This window comes from Diabrotica virgifera, chromosome 8 (genome assembly GCF_917563875.1).
Source record: "Diabrotica virgifera virgifera chromosome 8, PGI_DIABVI_V3a".
Lineage (NCBI taxonomy): Eukaryota > Metazoa > Arthropoda > Insecta > Coleoptera > Chrysomelidae > Diabrotica > Diabrotica virgifera.
In genome coordinates, this window is record NC_065450.1 from 62,760,721 (window position 1) to 62,767,532 (window position 6,812).

Below are 6,812 nucleotides of genomic sequence, written 5' to 3' on the forward strand. Positions count from 1 at the left end.
AGATCAACTCAAGGTTTTGTTAATAGATTATGTATAATTTGAAACAACTGAGTATATTAGTATATTCAAAAATTGGGCGAAACACTTTTAAACTCCCCAAAAACCATGTTTGTTTAAAGTTTTGTAAGGATTTTTGCGGGTCTAATTATTTTTTTTTGAGGTCGATACAGCCTGAATATTTTTTTTTAATTTTTGTACGTTCTATATGATTTTAAAAAATTAGGACTCAACGCAATTTTAGGCCACTTCCCCTATTCCCCCTCCCCCACAGTAAAAAATGTCAATTTTTCGATTTTATTTTTTTTTTAAGTTGCAATTAAATTATAAATGTTGTTCTGAAGCTATTTCTTTGTGACATTTTTGTAATTAACTATTCTAAATGGGAAATAAGCTACAATTTAACTAAAAAATTATTTTATTTTCCATCTGTAATGCGATAGACAGAATACGATAATCTGTGACGCACTGAAAAAATGGTTTGGGACGATCTATATAAATAAGTCAGATTAAATTAAATTATTAGAAGATTTTTCTACCAAGCAACATTTTTGTTTAATTTATTAATATTTTGTATTTTGGCAACGACGTCCGTGGCGCACATCGAAACGTTAATAAAATCATTTTTTAGTTAAATTGTGACTTATTTCGCATTTAGAATAGTTAGTAATGATTAAATTATAAATTATAAAAAATTCACACGCACAGCTGAGGCTTTTAGAGAATATCTATTTTTATGGACCCGCAGGTCGAGTGTACATATTATAACCTCATTTTTTTTGTTTTTTAATAGGTACGTATAACTTTTTTTGGCGACGGCTGCTAATTTTTTTGTGGTTTGTGTATTTTACAAACTATCTACGTTTGGCTCATAATGCAAATAGTCCCCGCTGTATGCTTGTCCCGTTAGGTAAATTATTCCGATTAATTTTTTTGCACAAACTTACTCAAAAACAGGTCCTTACAACAAATCCACAAGGTGCCAGGCAGTACCGCGGTAGGAAAATTGTTTAAACATTTTTTAAACGAATTCAAAAAATCAATTTTTGCACTTCGGACAAATTTGTTTTAGATTCTCTGGATCAAGCTGAGCAAAAAAGGTATCTTGTGATTTTTCTATAAAATTGACTGTTGTCGAGTTACATGCAATTTCAAATTTGAAAAACGCGAAAATGGCCATTTACAAGGCTTAATAACTCGATTAAAAATTATTATTATGAAAGTCATTATTGTGAAAGCCAAGTGACCAACTCAAAGCTTTAAAGCCCCCTCTGCAATAGCCTAAAGAAATTTTTGTCATTATTTTATTACTAACTATTATTTTTAATAATTAAAAATGAGCGATAAGCATGTATTGAAGCGGCCGTCCGCGAGAGAGCGAGATGTACAATATTCATTGGACGTTTTAAAAAAATATCGAATGGAAGTCAAAAATACGTTTTAAAAAAATAAAAAAGGAATTTTGAGGTTATATTGTACACTCGATCTACACGGGTCTATAAAAAATAGATATGTTTTGTAGAAGCCTCATAAAATTTTTAAATTAATTGCAACTTTAAACAAAAAAAAAAAATAGAAAAATTGACGTTTTTTGTGGGGACAGGGGGGGGGGGGGGGTGGGCTAAAAATTCGATTAGTTTTATTTTTTAATACTATGTAACGTAAAAAAAATGAATAAAAAAATATTCAGGCTGTATCGATCTCAAAAAATACCATTAAGCCCGCAAAAACCCTTACATAACTTAAAAAAACATGGTTTTTGGGGGGTTTAAAGGTATTATGCCCAATTTTTGATAATCCTTAAATACTCATTTATTTCAAAGTATACATAATCTATTAACAAAACCTTGAGTTGATCTATGTTGCAATCTGTAAAATGGAGAAAATCCCTAAAAACCCCCTAAAAAAACAGTTTTCGGGATTTTTCAAGATGGCGCACCTGACGGAAAATCTGAAAAAAATCAGAGAGATAGCTTTTGATAAAATATACAAAATGCACAAAATACATTAAATTGTGGCTTATTTCCCATTTAGAATAGTTAATTACAAAAATGCCACAAAGAAATAGCTTCAGAACAACATTTATAATTTAATTGCAAACCAACTTAAAAAAAAAAATAAAATGGAAAAATTGACATTTTTGGCTGTGGGGGAGGGGGAATAGGGGAAGTGGGCTAAAATTGCGTTGAGTCCTAATTTTTAAAATCATATAGAACGTAAAAAAATAAAAAATATATTCAGGCTGTATCGACCTCAAAAAAAAATAATTAGACCCGCAAAAATCCTTACAAAACTTTAAACAAACATGGTTTTTGGGGGGTTTAAAAGAGTTTTGCTCAATTATTGAATATACTAATATACTCAGTTATTTCAAATTATACATAATCTATTAAAAAAACCTTGAGTTGATCTATGTTGCAGTCTATAAAATGGAGAAAACCCCCAAAAACCCCCTAAAAAAACAGTTTTCCGGATTTTTCAAGATGGCGCACCTGACGGAAAAATCTGAAAAAAATCAGAGAGATAGCTTTTGATAAAATACACAAAATTCAAAAGAATTGGACCTGCAGCCCCCTCCAAAAAAAAGTTATAGGTTTTAAAAAAGTTAAAAAAAAAATTGAGGTTATGTACACTCGACCTAAGGGTCCATAAAAAATGGACATGTTTTGTAAAAGCCTCAGCTACACATGTGAATTTTTTGAAATTTTTAAATCAATTGCAACCCAACTAAAAAAAATTAAATCTAAAAATCTACGTTTTTGGCTGTGGGGGGAGGGGTAAGGGGGTGGCGAGCTAAAAATCCGCGTTATCTCATTTTTTAATTGCACAGAACGTAAAAAAATTTAAAAAATTTAATTCTGAGAGTGAAGGCATTTTGCCTATCTTAACGGGGGGTACCCTTTAAATACCTGGAAACGTGGCTTTTTGCAGACTAGACATCGGACTTCTTTAAGTTCCATCTTCTATCGAAGGTTGGAAATCATCATGGCAATGCGGACCCTGTTGACTGCCGCTCTAAATAGCTCTGCACTACTGCATTCGAACCATTCCCGTAAGTTCTTAAGCCAGGATGTTCTTCGTCTTCCCATATTTCGCTTTCCCCGGATTTTGCCTTGCATAATAAGTTGTAATAATGAGTATTTTGCCCTCTCATCACATGTCCCAAGTACTCAAGTTTTGGTCTTTTGATAGTTAGTATTATTTCCGGTTGATTCCTATCCTTCTAGTTACTTCCACGTTCGTCATTCTTTGAATCCATGATATTCGTAGGATTCTTCTGTAACACCAAAATTCAAAGGCGGCCAACTTATTCAAATGGACTTGTTTCAACGTCCATGCTTCCAAGCCATAAAGAAGAGTAGAGAACACGTAACATCGAAGCATCCTTAGGCGTAGTTCTAACCTTATATCCCGACAACAAAGAAACTTTTTAAGTTTAATGAATGATGCACGTGCTATTTCAATACGTATCTTAATTTCTTTGATTTGGTCTACATTTGATGTTATCCATGTTCCTAAGTATTTGTAGTTATCCACACTCTCAATCACAGTATCTTCAATAGTTAATTGGATGTTTGCGTGTGCTGATTTAGTTATTATCATGCATTTAGTTTTCTTTAAATTCATCTTCAGTCCGTACTCATGACAGCGTTCATTAAGGCGTTGCATTACGTTGTGTAAATCATTGTTGTTATTCGTTATTATTACTGTATCGTCTGCAAAACGTAAGTTGTTCAAAACTGCTCCATTGATAGATTGAATCTGAGAACGCTTCTTGAAATACCGCTTCACTGTAGACATTAAAAAGTAGTGGAGACAGCACGCAATCCTGACGGACTCCTCTCTGTATTTTGATATCTTGGGTGTCCTGGTTGTCAACTCTTACCTTGGCAGTTTGATTCCAATATATATTAGATATAATTTTCATGTCACGACTGTCAATATTTTTGCTTTTTAATATATCTACAAGCTTTTTATGCTGAACTTTATCAAATGCCTTTTCAAAGTCTACAAAACATAAGTACATATCCTGATTCATGTCCATGCATCTCTGGGCCAGCACATTCAAGCCGAACAAAGCATCTCGTGTGCTCATACCATTTCTAAATCCAAATTGTGTGTCACTGATTTCATATTCGAGAGTTTTGACAATTCTGCTGTGATTATTTTCAAAAATGTTTTAAGCGTGTGACTCATTAAAGATATTGTTCTGTAATTCGAGCAGCTTGTTGCACTTGACTTTTTGGGAATTGCTACAAATGTCGATTGCAGCCATGGTCTGGGGATTGTGGCAGTATGATATATTACATTAAAGAGTTTAACCATTACATCAATACCATCTTCACCAATAAGTTTTAATAATTCGATGAGCACATCATCTGGTCCAGTAGCTTTACCCTCTTTCGTGTTTTTAATGGCATAGATGACTTCTTCTCTTAATATTGGTGGTCCGGTATCTGTGATTTCTAATGACAGTTCTCCTCTTTCATCATTGAAGAGTTGTTGGATGTAATTGGTCCAGTGATACAATATCTCCTTCACGTCAGTAATAATATCCCCTTTATCAGTTTTAAGGGTATTCGTTCTTGTATTTTTTCTAGAACCTGTCATTTCTTTGATTTTTTTGTGTAAATTAAAGCTGTCATACTTTTTATCCAGGTCTTCTATTTCTTTGCATCTGTCGGAGAGCCACCTCTCTTTTGACTCTCGAATTTTCTTTCTATTTCTCTGAATTTCTTTGTATTTATTCGGGTCTTTTGTTTTATGCTTTCTTCGTTCTTCCATAAGTTCAAGAATTTCTACTGTCATCCAAGATTTTGTTTTTTCTCCAAGTGGTTTGAGGGTTTATTTTCCAAATGACACTAAAGCGTGTTGAATTTTTCCCCATTTTTGGTCAACAGTCGGAGTTTCCGCACTATCTTCTTTGACTTTCCTTAAGTTCTCGTTTATTTTAAATTTCGTTTCCCCATATGTGTTGTCTTGTTTGAGCCGCCTTGTATCCATGATTTTATTGGATCTAAGGCTCTTTACCTTCTTTAGTTTCACTCTCATAGACAAAACAACAGGGTTGTGATCGGGGGATATGTCCGCTCCTGGATAAGTTTTAGATGATATTATAGAATTTCTATATCTTCTGTTGACGATAATATAATCTATTTGATTTCTGACTATTTTGTTGTTATTGTCAGCTGGTGACTTCCATGTATATAGTCTACGTTTAGGAAGTTTGAACAAGGTATTTGCAATTATGAGTTCCTCATTGATACAGAAATCAACAAGCCTATCGCCACGTTCATTTCTTTCCCCGAGTCCATATCGCCCCACACAATTCTCCACTTCTCCTTGACCGACTTTAGCGTTCAAATCGCCCATTATAATATTTATGTCATGTCTTTTACAATAGTTAGCTTCAAGACATTGCCAATTTGTTCATAGAAGGCCTCTATGGTGTCTTCATCCTTGTCTGCAGTGGGTGCATATACTTGGATTATATTTATTTTACGATTTAAATGAGAGTTGAGAGACAGCAATAATACTCGGATCAGAATAGAGAACAGAGTGACAAACGGCTTTCCGAGAATTTTTATCAACTATAATTCCAACTCCCTGTTTGTGATTGGGGTCGTTGTTTCCGGAATAATGCAGTGTTCCATTTCTGGTGTTACATTTTCCTGATCCAGGCCATTGTATATCACTAAGGCCCAGTATGTTAATCTTCATTCTGTACATTTCCGACACAGCGTAGTTTTCCTAGTTTGTAGTTTGCCTGATTGGTATAAACCGATATACATCGGACAGGGAAGTAAAATGTCGCATTGAGCAAGCTCAACAAGCTTTCATAAAATTCAGGAAGGTACTGACCTGTTCAGAGTTCGATCTTCAACTGATATTAAGGTTTATTAAGTGCTACGTATGGTCGGTGTTGCTATATGGCGTAGAGGGCTGGACACTCAAAACGAGGGATATAAATAGATTACCTTTCGAAATGTGGCTTTATCGCCGTATCCTAAAGATACCATCGATGGCGAAAGTCACAAATGTCGATGTCCCTAAAATAATCAACCAAGAACGCCAACTTTTCGAAACCAGCAAGAAAAGGAAAACGGCATATCTGGGTCACATCATGCGAAATGAAAAAAAAAGTTTCTCCAACTTATAATCGAGGCTAAAATTGAAGTCAAGAGAAGAATGGGACGCAAGAAAATGTCCTGGCTCCGAAACATAAGGCAATGGACGGGGATTAACGACATACAATCTCTGATGTCATTATTTTTGTTTTCGAGATGTTTATATTTAATATAAAAATAATGACAAAAAAAATAATGACAAATTTGGTACCCAACCAAAACATCAGTATTGTTGGGAAGGAAATAGAACTCCTAGATAGATATAAATACCTGGGACATGAAATTACGATTGGCAGGAATAACCAGACTCATGAACTGAAGAGAAGAATAGGTCTTGGGTGGGCAGCATGAGGAAAACTGAGAGAAACTTTTAAAAGTGAGTTGCCCACATGCCTAAAGAGAAAGGTATTTGATCAGTGCGTCCTCCCAGTCTTGACGTACGGATCAGAAACACTCACCTTAACAAAAGCCTCGGCTACCAAACTAAGAGTCACGCAAAGAAGAATGGAGCGGTCAATGTTAGGAATAACTCTGCGAGACAAAATCAGAAACGAAGAAATCAGGAGAAGAACAAAGGTGACTGACGTCATCGAGAGGATAGCCAGGTTGAAGTGGAGATGGGCAGGACACATAGCCAGAATGACAGATGGGCGATGGACGAAGAGGTTATTGGAATGGAGGCCAAGA